Consider the following 12,948-nt stretch of genomic DNA (forward strand, 5'->3'; position numbering starts at 1 on the left):
AATTATAAAACCTTTAGTGGGTTTCTTTTAACCTCACTCTGATTTCATTCCCTTGAAATAAACACCACATTCATCTTTGTCCCTCTTCTCCTTGCCCATATGTGTAATGGACTATTTCCCTCTGCTGGTTCTCTCTACTTCAGGATTTTTGCCCGCCTCTCTCTCTAAAAATAAGCCATTTCCTTATTTTTAAATACCAGCCTAAAAGTCTTTCTCTCTAATCTCTGTAGAGCACAGTATCAAGATCAACTGCAAGATATTTCTGCCTAGCTCAAAATCTGAGCGGTTTCCTTGAAAAATACCCCAGACAATTGCTTTTATAGCGACGAGGGAGCAAAGTTCAGGCCTTGTCCTGATTTCCAGCTAATCTGCATTTACATGAAAGCTCCCCATGACACACAAAGAAATATTTACTATATGAATTTAAGCGATGTTTCCTGCTTTGCAAAAACAAAGTCCGTGTTTGAGCTAGGTTTTCTGGCCAGTGGGTTTCTGAAATACAGTGCTTGTTATGGCATCCTGACAGGTTTCTTCTTCACTTTCTCAGCTGGACCTGTTCAAAGAAAATAGGAAGACCAAGATTTATGAACTTAAAGCAGCATTTTGTTGCTTTACATGACTAATTCAACAAAGGTCAAGCAGCGAGAAGCAAAGAATGGAGGAGCATGTACAGAGGCAACACTGAGAAGTGAACCCGATTAATTTTTCCCTTGGAAATACTAGAGAGAGGATTGCTTTCCTTGGAGAACATGCGTTTGTAACAGAGATGTTGCCGTCATTACTGGGATGACTAAAATGTGGAGTGCAGCTACTTCATCTTGTATCCAGCTCTGTGTCCACATAGGGTAAGGCCTTTAGAAAGCAATAAGCCAGCAGAACGTCACAGTTATTAATCTGGGGTATTTTATCTCTTTTCTCTGGATACATCTATTAGCCATGCATGTGACTCATTAAAGAAAACTCTTTCCTATGTCCTCTTCTTACGTCCCCCTCCTTTGTTCTTTTATTGATTTAAGCTGTAACTTACCGAGTCAGGAAAATCATTCCCATTTTTATTGCAAGTCTCTATAAATAATAAGTCATACATATGTAAGGAGTAAGAACTAGAAATAATTATTCACCTACCAAGGAAAAAGCAGACATTATTTGTGTAGGTTTTTTTAATAAAGTGGCTATCATCATGTGCACTGAGCAGGGAAAGGCCTCATCAGAAAGAAAACGAATGGGAAGGAACCTGTTGGCACCTTGGCTTCAGTGAAGCCATATTTCAGAGAGCTTTTCACCAGTCATTACTGGGGTGGGGGGAGAGGGGCTCCAAGTCACATTTGTTCTCAAATCACCGATTATCCCTTATCACTAGCCTTGACGTTAGGCTTTTTTATTGTTTTATAGGAGGACATGGGATTTCTTTATAATTCATTCCAGAAGTCTACCTTCACTCCCCTTCTAAGGGGGTAGTTGATGAGAAAAATACCTCTTCACTCAGCTACACCGAAACTGCATTATCTGCAGTCCTGAAAGAGCACTCCAACTCAGATTAAAACCTGGATTTTCTTTCCTTGTCTATGCGTACACCAGTACCTCTCATGGGGGGAGAGGTACCAACAATCATTCAGATGTTGACTGTCCCCAGGGGCAGCATGCATCGGGCAGTGCAAGCTCTCCCCAGCAGACCCCACTGTCTTCACTGATATGTCCTTTGCTTTTTTCGCAACAACATTGAAAAGGAATCACACAGTTTTATGCACTACTTCAATCTTCAAGGTCTCAACCAGCACTCTTCCTTCCCAGAGTCAACATCTACTTAAACCAGATACTTTAATGAGGTTTGCCATTTAGGCTGTGAGCCTTTCTCTTTCTTCTGCCCATCAGCCACCTCAGGGGGATGAGGACCAATGGTAACTGCAGAGTTATGTCAATGCAGATCTTTGTCTTTCCAAGAGTAAGTTTCTTTGCTCTTCGATCTCCTGCTATGAATCACATTTCCTATGCTTCCAAAGACTGTGCAGGTAAGTGAATTTCCATATAGAAACACACAGCATGCTGCTTCGGCTTTGCTCCATTGCCTTGTTATTTTTGATTTTTTGTTAAATACACTATTTTACAACATATATATTGTTGCCACATTTTGACAAGCTTTTAACTAGTAAGGAAGAAGCCTATGCTATTGCATTTCTGAAAAGGCTCCAATTTATTTTTCATAAAGATCCTTGGGATAAAAAGCAGATTAATGTTCAGAAGTAAGTTAAATGAAAAATTGAGGCTGCTCAGAGGGAGATATTAAAGGCTGACTGGCACAAAAGGGTACTTTCTGGAAAACTTCTCGAAGCACTAAAAGAAAAGGGTCAAGAGTCATCTGCTTAAGTAATGATCTCCAAGGCAAAAATATTGGCTGGCCAATCCCATAACTACAATGGACTATTATATGTATGTTCTATAGGCTGAATGCATCAATTATATTCATCATGTGGCTTCCTGAACATGCTTAACTTGCTATTTCCGTTTATTCAATATGATAGCACATAAATTAATGCAAAGAAATAAGAGTATTTTATACCTTCTCCCCTCTGTTCTAAATGTTGAGGATCAGTGGTTTTACTATGAATAATTTAGAGGGAAAAACTTTCAGAACTGAGAGGGGTGGTAGGGCACGTCTATGTCTGCGAGAGAACTTCGGTCCACTAACCAGACTTATGCAGGATAGGAAACAGCTTTGCCAATCAATAGAGTATCATAATTCCTCTCCTAACAGGAAATGAGGACTCAGTGCAATACTGCAGTTTTAATTTCAGTGCAATTTAAAAGAAAAAAAAACCCAACACCAGATGCTCATCAGAAAACCATTAAATGTTATTACTATACGCTATTTCCCTTAGGAACTCTCATGGTCAAAAATCAACAATATGAAGCAGCCTATACCCTTTTATAGTGAATCTCTTCAGCTGTCGTTCAGTTAAGAGCTCTGACAGGTCACAAGACTCATCACAAGTTTGATTATTTCTCAATAGGCAAGCTTAGATGAGGATAATTGCTATGTTTTTACGGATCTTCTCACCTCGGTCTGTCATGCTCTCCTTTGGTCAACCTGATGAAACATGACTCAAACACAGCTTCATGTCCTCTCCAATTGTTCACTATCCTTTCCTGGATACAAAAGCTGTTTCTTTTCTCATGAAGGACTGAGCACTGGCCCGTTCACATGCACGTGGTTTCCCGCAGGAAAGCAACAGCACAGCACTTGGCTGGTTGGCTGGGTGGTTGGGTGGGTGGTTGGTGGGTGGACAGAGCTCTGAGCAGGGCTCCTGTACCAGCAGCCCTGCCTGATTGTCACCACTCTCCTCCTCCTCTGTTTTGACCACAGCAGAAGCTCTCCCTTCTAGAGCACACCACTTGGCTTGCCTGGCATAGGATCAGTGCTGGAAAACTGGTTGTGGCAATGCTCTGAGATTTAAAATGGCAATATCCACCCACAGTTTTATCCACAGGTAGTTTGATATCATTCTGGGAGAGTGAACCCATGAGAACATTCAGGCTGCAGAGCTAATGCAAACTGAAATCAAGGGAAAACTTGTTGCTGGTTTCTTGAAAGGTTAAGCCAATGGTTTACCACAAGTGAGGGCCTCTAGAAGCAAGGAAGGAAGGGTGGTCATGACACAAAGCAGTCAGAGCCTCTGAAGCCTTCGGTGCCTTTTCCTCCTCTGCTGCAACCTTTAGGACCCTTCATTCAACAGCAGCAGTCTTAGGGACTAACAGTGTTCTGTGAAATAGAGACATTGGTACTTCTCCATGTCACAGGGACATGAGGAAGGATACACTGAAAATTGTGTGGCATTCAAAACATAACGATTGCAGAAGAAGTTTATATCAACATTAAGATTATTCAGGGTTTCTTTTAGCTCCACATACTCCAAAAAGGTCAATATGGAGTAACAAAACTTCAATTCTGAATTTAGAAGAGACCCTTAATTCACAAATACAGATCTTCTCATACTGAACCAAGAGTCAGTGGTTAACTTTCCACCCTGGGAAATGGAAGGGTAGTGTACTGCAGGAAAGAGGACACTGAAACATCTCCAGCCTCCACAAAGAAGGAACCAGGACTCTTAGCATCCCTCCTAAGCATAAAAGCACAGACAGATGGACACAGATTCCCTTCTTAGGAACTGGCAACAACATGGTACACTCAGCTCACAAATTAGGTAGAAAGAAGTGGTTTGCAGTGTCAAAGAAACATCCGACACTGCTTTCTGTGAAGAGGCTGGTGTTCAAATAGCACCAGCTTCATTTTCAGAGGAGACATCTTTAAGCAGTCAGCTATATAACTCCAATGCTGCAGTGAGTGCTGAGAATCCTCTAGGAAATTAAGCCAAAGAGCTACAGCACCTCATCACTGAGGAGTAATTGAACACTTTGATATGATAATTGATTATCGTGCATTGATTAAAGCTGGCAAGAGAGCATAGGCTCTCCAGGTGAATTTCAAATTACAAAGCCACAAACTTCAAAGCTTATTTGGATTCCCACAACAAAATGTATTCTGTTATTTACAATGTAAAAGAAAGTATCCTTGTAAATGAAGCAAGAATTTTAAAACAGTGAATGGTGAAATGGCACAATTTGAAATAAGGAACTAATCAATGCTATCAAAATGGCTTCAATCTGTCCTAAGGACTCAATCATTTCCAGATGATAACATGGGACTGATTGGATGTCTCTGGCAGCAATTCTTATCAAGGCCTGATTATAACAACTACAATAGGAAGAAGAAAAATTGGTTGGTAGAAGGTGGTTAAGAAGGCCTGAGGAAATGTACAAACAGTTGCTCCGTTAGGTGTAAACCTACCTGATTTGCTGCAAGAAAAGGCAGCAACTTCTGTTGGTCATTTCCAGCCATGCTGAGATGCTTTTCATGAATTCAGCCAAACACACACTGGAAAATAGTTTTTACTTCATGGTAAAAGCAAACCAATTTGCAACCACTTCCAATTTCTACAAACTAGCAAATCATCAGCAAAGCATCTTGACTTGCTTCCTGGTTTTAAAAGCCTTTTCAAGCTCTCCTTAATTGCATGTTATTTTGATTACCATAATTCTAACTCTAGAGCTGTAAGGGACACATGCAGTTGTTACTATTTATTTGTATTATTGCTCCAGACAGGAATCAGAACCATGTTTTCCTTGCCATCACAAAAAACTTTACAAAGAGATGACCTTGCTTGATGAGCTTTGCCTAAACCTCCATGACCAGACACAACAGGTGGCTATAAGAGAGCAAGGGCAGCAGAAAAAATTTACAGGGCTCAAAGGAAAGCAGTGGGCTCAGTACAAAGTTCTATCTTCAGCCCTATTATTGCTCCAGAGCTACATTTCTGGGCTGAAACCCGATACCAGACCATGAAGCTCGCATCAAAGTTTGGAGGTTACCCAGCTTTTGTGAAGTTTGTTTAAGGTTAACCAGGTTTCCTTAGGCAGGCCCACATTAGTCAGTTGTTTCACATTGTCTCAGAAGAAGCATTCCCTGCAATATGGCTTGGATGGTACCAGGTGAAATCAGGTGTCTAGAGTGAGTCTGAGATTCGTTTGTATTGGAAAATCAAAACAAAACTCAACATATAAGGAAGTCATTCAAAGCAAGTACAGCTGAGAACTTGGAGTTATGCCAGTGCCAAAATTGCATTTTTAGTTTTTAATGAAATGTTGCTTTCAGAATGAACACAGGCAAGACCAGTCACAAACCACGTAGCACTTGCTGCTCAGTGAAGGTGCTAAAGAGCTATGTAAGACATGCTGCAAGCACAGGCAACTGGATCAAATTCAGCAAGCTGCCCTACGGCAATCTGATCACTTCTCTTCCTTAAGGGAGAAAGTGCAGATATTTTGCAATATGTTTACACCAACTGTATGAGCTTCAATTTCTTCACAACACAGTATGCTGCTTCTAAGTTAGAGGATAGTTTAAGTTTGTTCTGGGACAAGAGGTGAGACAAGATGAAAAAAGTATTTTGGAAAGGGAAGGAGCATCCCCCTCATCCCACTGATAACCAACATTATCTTGTCTAATAGGAGCTTACTACTTCTGGTCTATTGTGTCCCCAGCTGGTTACGTCTTTGTCCAGCGGTTTGGTTTGTAGGGTGCAGACAAGACACAGAGACCATTGCAATTTCCAATGAGCCAGAGAAATTTGGCTGTGAGAGGAACCTTATTCACGATTAAAGAGAAGACTGAAGCTCCTAAACATTGAAGAGAATAAGATTTTTTAATACTTCATACCTTTGTTATCTGAAGTTCAACTCATACATGCGAGAAAAACACCAGAACTTTATTTAAATTCATATTTCTGGCTTGTTGGCTATATTTGCCAGAACTTTTATAAAATTACCTTGTGCAGATGTCATTGTGGAGAAACACACGTAGTCAGTGTCACCACTGTTTAAGTATGGGGCAGTTCTGGTAGCTGAAGTAGTATGACATGAAACAGCCACGGGATAACAGAAACGAACCACATCAGGTGGTATTCTCCACCAGGACCCAGTTACCCACTGGTGTGCAGTAACACGAGGGTGAATCCATTCTGGAACAACTCACAGTTTTCAGTCACAGAATGAACACCACTTCCAATTAAAACCTGCTTTTAATTAATACTTTCTCCCTTCGTTCTTGTTTCAATCATACCTTGTGCAACCCAGACTGAAATACTAAGTCGGCAAAGATCTGCACATCAACAACATACCTGCAAGGCCTTCAGACCATTCAGCAGTCCATTCAGATCATTCCCCAGTCTCGGGGAAAGCCTCGATCCCTTCTCTGAAGGATTTACTCACAAGGATTTACTTTTCATGATTATTGGCAGATTTTGAATCAAAAGCTTCAGGCTAATTTCAGCAATTAAAAGCATGAGTCATGTATTCACTCATTCGGAAAGGTTCCTACTTTTGTTGCTCACTGAGACCTTAAAAGGCACATTGCAAGGAGGAAATCTGTCCCAGGCGCTGTGGGACAAATGTGTAACCCAAGCTGGTTACAGGTACACTTGAGTTCTTCCTGTTGCATTACTCAGGTTCATACGCCTCTCCTCCTCCCCATCTGAAGCAACTGCCAGATTCCCACTGGAGATGTTGCTGCTGCGCATCCCTCTCCCTCAGGACTGCTTGCCTCTCCCACCCTTGTTTTTACATCCTGCTGTGGGAGGACCTGCGGAGCAGTAAGTGCATGGCCTGCCCACCCCCCAGGGCCTGGAGAGCTTGTTATGCTGTTGAGAGAAGAGGAAGAACTGCCTCTCTCCTCTCCTGTGCCTCCCTGTGTGGAAAACCCATTATGGTTATGATGTTGTGTGTACTGCTGTGCAGACTGAAGAGGAATTAGCGTAGCTGGATTTGGAAGGACAAAGAAAACTGGTGTTCTACTATGATCCATGGTCATTGGTCTGATGGTAATGGGTAAAAAAAAAAAATTCTTTTAAAATACTGGAATGACATATCATCGCTTGATTATCTATTCCAGCAGTACTAGTTCTGTGATTGATTTGAATCCAACTTCTATAAAATATTTCTTATTAAAAAATACTAAGAATATTTATAACACAATAAAAGGTAAGCAACTGAACAAAATTGCCACCTCGTTCTCCTATCTTTGTTTGGCTTAGAGCTGCACTTTGTATGAGAAGCTTTGCATGAGCTTTGGGATTTGGAACCCTAATGTTGTCTCACCTAATGTAAACATCTAAAAACCTCTAATCTTTTCTTTAATAAAGCTTCTTACAGACCTCTCAGAGCTGATTGTGTCTTGTGAAAACAAGTCAGCTTCCTGTGTGGGAAAAAAAAAAATTAAAATATCTCAGTGACCTGTTTTCTATTCTCTGAAGGTTTCTGATGTTGGTTTCTGTATGAATGAGTCCTTAGAATGCCCCGTTAACCTGGCCTGTAGTGTCCTCTCTACAGCTCTATTGCCTCTTCCTTACCCATTTCCTTTGTAACCAGCCCCAACCTTTAAAATTCTTCATTGAAATGGACAGCGCCTGGAAATGTTTCACCTCAGGGCATGTGCACAGTGGTATTCACAACCCTCTCACAAGCCAATGATTATATCTGCATGTAGTGGCTGTCTCAGACAACTCTCTGGACCTGAATTATGATGGTGTTCCTGTCCCCAGGAAAACATTTTTCTTCCACATCTCTTAGTTCCCCCACCCCATCCCCAAAACATCTGAACTTCAAAATGCAAGAATGGGATAGGAAAAGGGGTTAAACCTGACACAAGAAACCCCCAACAACTGGACCTGCCCTTGTTTTCCACACCCAGCTCAGCTAAAAGGGGCTCTGCAAGATCTGCACTGTGGGTCTGCTCTAGCAAACAAGTGTCTATGGAAGGTGTTGAACCCCTGGAGAAGGGAAGCTCATACAATGGTCATCACCTGGTTAGGTAGAGGTGGCAATGGTCAAAGTACCATAGCTGTAAGAATGAAATCCTTGAAAGTGATATGTTTTAAATAGGCTAAATTTCTCATGGGGCATAGAGTGGCATGTGGTTGGAAAGGGCATTTCTGCAATGTTGTAAGTTCCAGAAATAAGTGAAAGACAAAAACCAAACCAAACCACCAAAACCTCTCCTTCGAGCCGGATTTGAACCAGCGACCTAAGGATTACTTTCTGAAGACAGCCTACAGTCCTCCGCTCTACCAGCTGAGCTATCGAAGGAAGATAAAGAAAGAGTGCCAAGAATGAGTCAAGACTGTATCAACAATAGCCTTAGGCTCTAATAGGCCTCCATATGTATTGCTTTTCACAACAGCAAAACAGTATCCAAAAAAAGGCAAAAAGCTTACTTTCCTGCAAAATTGGTTTTTGGTTACAAAACGGCCAGTTTTCTGCCAAGTAGTTCACAGCTTTTGCAAGACTGTTGGTGATACTAGCATTAAGGTTGGAGTTCATGTCATGACCCATATGAAATCTGTCTACGGCTTGACAAAGAAATTTGCCCACTCTTCGGTGACCTTGCCACGTTTCCTAAGCTGAGCTAGGAGAAGAGGGAAAACTTCCCTCTGCACAATTCCCCAAAATGGTTCTCCAGCCAAATCCAATAACGAAATAGTAAACAAATCAGTTAACACACTCCCCGACAGCTTCCATAGTGAATGCAGAGGAACAGAGGAAAAGGATGGAAAGCAATAACCATTGAGGTTTTAATTCAAATCCCACCAACTCCCACAATGCATATAAGACCCCTCATGCACAGATGAGGTTACGCTGTCTGGCATTACAACTAGTGGCCTCCCCAACCCCTGGGCCTGGGAGGCTGAGCCCTCTGTGAATCATCTGTGTGAGTGCCCCAGCCCACAGCTGTGTCAATTAAAAGCAAACTACACTCTTTTTAAATTACAGTGATTCATAATCATCTCGGTTGTCTGCCCAGCAGGGTGGGGCAGAAAGCTGTGAGCAGACACCCTGTTTGCTGAAACCATGCCATCCCACTTGGGATGGGAGTGTGTGTAGGAGCGCTACCTCAGTGCCCTACATCATATCCATGATTAACCCATACTTACCTACACTTCCTCCTTGTGACTCAACCCCCAAACGCCGGGTTGCTTCAACAAGCATGTAGCCAGCAGGTTGAGGGAAGTTATTATTGCTCCATATTCAACACTTGTCAACTTGCATGGGGAGTGCTGTGTCCAGATTTGAGCTCCCTGGTACAAGACAGATGAGGACATTCTGGAGAGAGTGCAGTGGAGAGACACCAAGATGGCCAGGAGGACAGAGCATATGATGTATGAGGGGAGGTGGAAAGAGCTGGGCTGAAAAACAGCCTTAAGAGATGGATAAAGGGGTTTCATACTGCAGTCTGCAACTACCAAATGGGACAGCATGGGAAAGGCAAGGCCAGGCTCTGCTTGGAGGTGCGCAGAGGACAGACACAGTTGTCAGAAGGTGACAGACACAAGCTGCCACCACAGAAATTTTAATGAATATAACAGGAGAAAAGTACCATGAGAGTAAATATTTTCACCACTGCAAAGATTGCCCGGATGGTGTAATCTACACCTGTGGAGATACTCAGAGTTTGACTGGACACAGCCCTGAGCAACCTGACCTAACTTTAAAGTCTATCCTGTGTGGAGCAAGAGGCTGGACCAGATGATCTCCAGAGGTCTCTACCAAACATAAACAAAAATTACCCCCATGTCAGGAAGATGACTTAACAGAGCAGATGAACTCACAGCAAAACTATCACCACATACTTCTCTACCTGGAAAATGCAGCTTTTTGCCTCACAATCAAACTCACGCACACATTTTGTTTATTCTCATGCTAACAGACATCTTAAGCCTCCTCTATGGCTAAAAGCATCACAGATCTTCACAGAAATGTCTCCCTGTTTATGTTCATAGGAATATAGGAAGGTCAGGAAATATTTGACTTACCTACGAGGTACTGCAGCAGCTCCTCAGAGGCCTAATCCTGGAGCCTGTAATGTGCCATGATATTCATGTACACACCAATGACTATCAAGTCAGCTGATGCTCTGAAGAAAAAAAAAGATGGAGATAAACAGAACGAACGTGCCCTCAAGGCCATATCTGTGCTCTCTGGGGTCAGATAGTCTTGGTGGGAGGAGGTCCTGGAGATACCCATATGTGAGAACTTGGGGTTAACCTGGTACTGGAGAAAGAATGGCACAACAGACAACACGGGCTCATGGATCAGCAAGCTTCTAAATCAGAGCAGATAGCATAGCCCCAGGGCTGTAATCTTTTCCAGTCCGCAGACCCCACAGCATTTTCCAGGGGCATTTCAGCCTCTTTTGAAGGAAATTTAAATATGTTGTCATGAGTCTGGTTTATCAGTTACCTTTCACAGACCCCTCCAAAATTATCCGCTATGCCCACCCATGCATTCAAGGACACCAAAACTGAAAATCACTGCTCTATCCAGTTTAACTCTATGGCACTGTCATCTAATCCAGCGGAATTGGTATCAGAGATACCAAATAGAGACTTCAGGGGAAGTATCACCATCCCTTTGCTGTCAAAAGTTGTTACTGGTGAAGATAACCCAAGCAACTTGTATGTTCCTGTAAGAAATCAGTGGCAGTTAAGTCAAGATAAAAATTCAAATGGAATCAGATAAAAAGTGGATGCTGTTACTATCTATGCAGGAATAAATGGGATGCAGAAACCACAGTGTTGTCTTGACAATAAAAAGCATTGGAGTTCTCTTTTTGTGGAACTTGCTAGCAGTGATGTATGGGTGATTCGTGAGCGATATTCTCCTAAACTACAAATGTACCCCTCAGGGCAGCTTTTCAAAGTAGGTATTCCTAGGAAAAAATAATTAATTTTTTTCTTGATTTTTTTGAACTTGGTAAGCTTTGAATGCTTAACAGAATTAAATTTTGGCATGGAGTTCATGAAAGATCTCTGATTATTTCGATTCTTTTAACTGATTAAATGAAGATACCAAGCTTTGAGAGCCATGTGACTGGAGCCCTGAGCTATATAAAGGGAACAGCTCACCTGTTTCATGTGGTGTAGAATAAGATGAAAGGAAAGGATGTAGCTTGAAAGCAGGATGGAGAACAGCCAGAGGAAAAGCTACTAATAGATGGACTGTATAATTACACTTGGTAATGCTATGTGTTTTGTTAAGTTCAGATTAGCATATGATGGTCTCCAGTGCTTTGTATACTTACAGGCTGACTTTCTAACACGACTTTAAATGGTTTAAAGGGTTTTTTTCCTAGTAAAAAAGCTTTAAAAGAATCTGGTCGATGCTGAGGGACTTGGGGGGATTGTTTTCTTTTCTTTTGAGGTGGAAATACGCAAATGCTCTGAATGCGAACATCAGATCGGAATTTGTGAAATCTTTGTGTTCAGTTCCATTCTACCCGGCGTGCCTTACACGCCAGTGGTTGGCTGCTGTGGTTCCTGCAGCACCAGCTAGGGATGTGCTCGGGATATCTCCATTTGGCAGCCTTGTGTGATATCCCTGCAGCAGAGGAGGAGGTTTTCCTCAAGGCTTCTACTCCCAGCAATTTGAACTGGGAGTCTGAAGCATCAGAGAAACAATCGCCTCCCTCTGTCTACCTGTTAAAATTCAAGATAGGAATCTCTTTGGGCCGGACTACCTTTGTACTTAAAGGCTGAATAGCAGCTGGCACAACAGACCCCCAGCCCTGTCTGATGCCCCCGGGCTCTGTTGTGATGTAAATAATATGTATGGCTCCTTGGGCCAGCTTCAGAGACGACTTTAATAACACGTCGGCGTGAATGAATGCCAAGGGGCAGGAAGGTGGGAATGCAGAAGGAAAAGAATTGGGAGAGTATATGAAGGTTTCATATAAGGGAAGTTTGATTGCATCACCACAGTGTGGGCTGCATTTCAGGAAACATGGAGTTTATAGACCATAACTTACAGCTGTCAGGTTTTGTCGTGCTCAGAGAACCCATTTAATACTTCTGATGCTGCACCATTATCAGTAATAGACATCCAGAGGAAAGTATCCTTTGGGTATTCCAAACCTAAGCTGTACATGCTTATCCACAGGTACACCTAGCTTAGTTTTGGTACATAACAACCTTACAGGTTTGGGGTGGCTTCTAATGCAAAAAATATTTTATTTACAGCTAAATTAGTTTAATTCTGTTTTCTTCCTACATATGGCCAGTTCCACAGCAATTAAAACAAAAACCGAAGACCCATGACGGTGCCCAGACATCAGATTCAGATTGCACAACCCTCTTCAAGCAAACAGTTTAGCACCACAAGCCAGTACAGCTCATCCCATCAGCAGGCACGGAGAGAAGTAGCCTCTATGTAATTGTCAAAGTATTCTTCAAGTTAAATATTCAGCCGTGTTGTCAAGCTACAAAATGCAGCGAGTAGCATTCGTGTCTTCTCTCCCACGAAAGATTCCATGTCTTGCCCTTCTCCTGGTGAAAGACAAGGCAAATA

The 12,948-nt window shown here is 42.1% G+C and overlaps 1 non-coding gene across 1 annotated transcript; it reads right to left on the bottom strand.

The window, feature by feature from the left end:
• Positions 1 to 8,604: 8,604 nt before the first annotated feature.
• TRNAY-GUA lies at positions 8,605 to 8,694 on the bottom strand. Its single transcript is given in 2 exon segments — positions 8,605 to 8,640; positions 8,658 to 8,694. It is a non-coding gene; the product is annotated as a tRNA-Tyr (tRNA).
• Positions 8,695 to 12,948: the final 4,254 nt, after the last annotated feature.

This window comes from Eurypyga helias, unplaced genomic scaffold (genome assembly GCF_000690775.1).
Source record: "Eurypyga helias isolate BGI_N326 unplaced genomic scaffold, ASM69077v1 scaffold7053, whole genome shotgun sequence".
In the NCBI taxonomy this organism is placed as follows: domain Eukaryota; kingdom Metazoa; phylum Chordata; class Aves; order Eurypygiformes; family Eurypygidae; genus Eurypyga; species Eurypyga helias.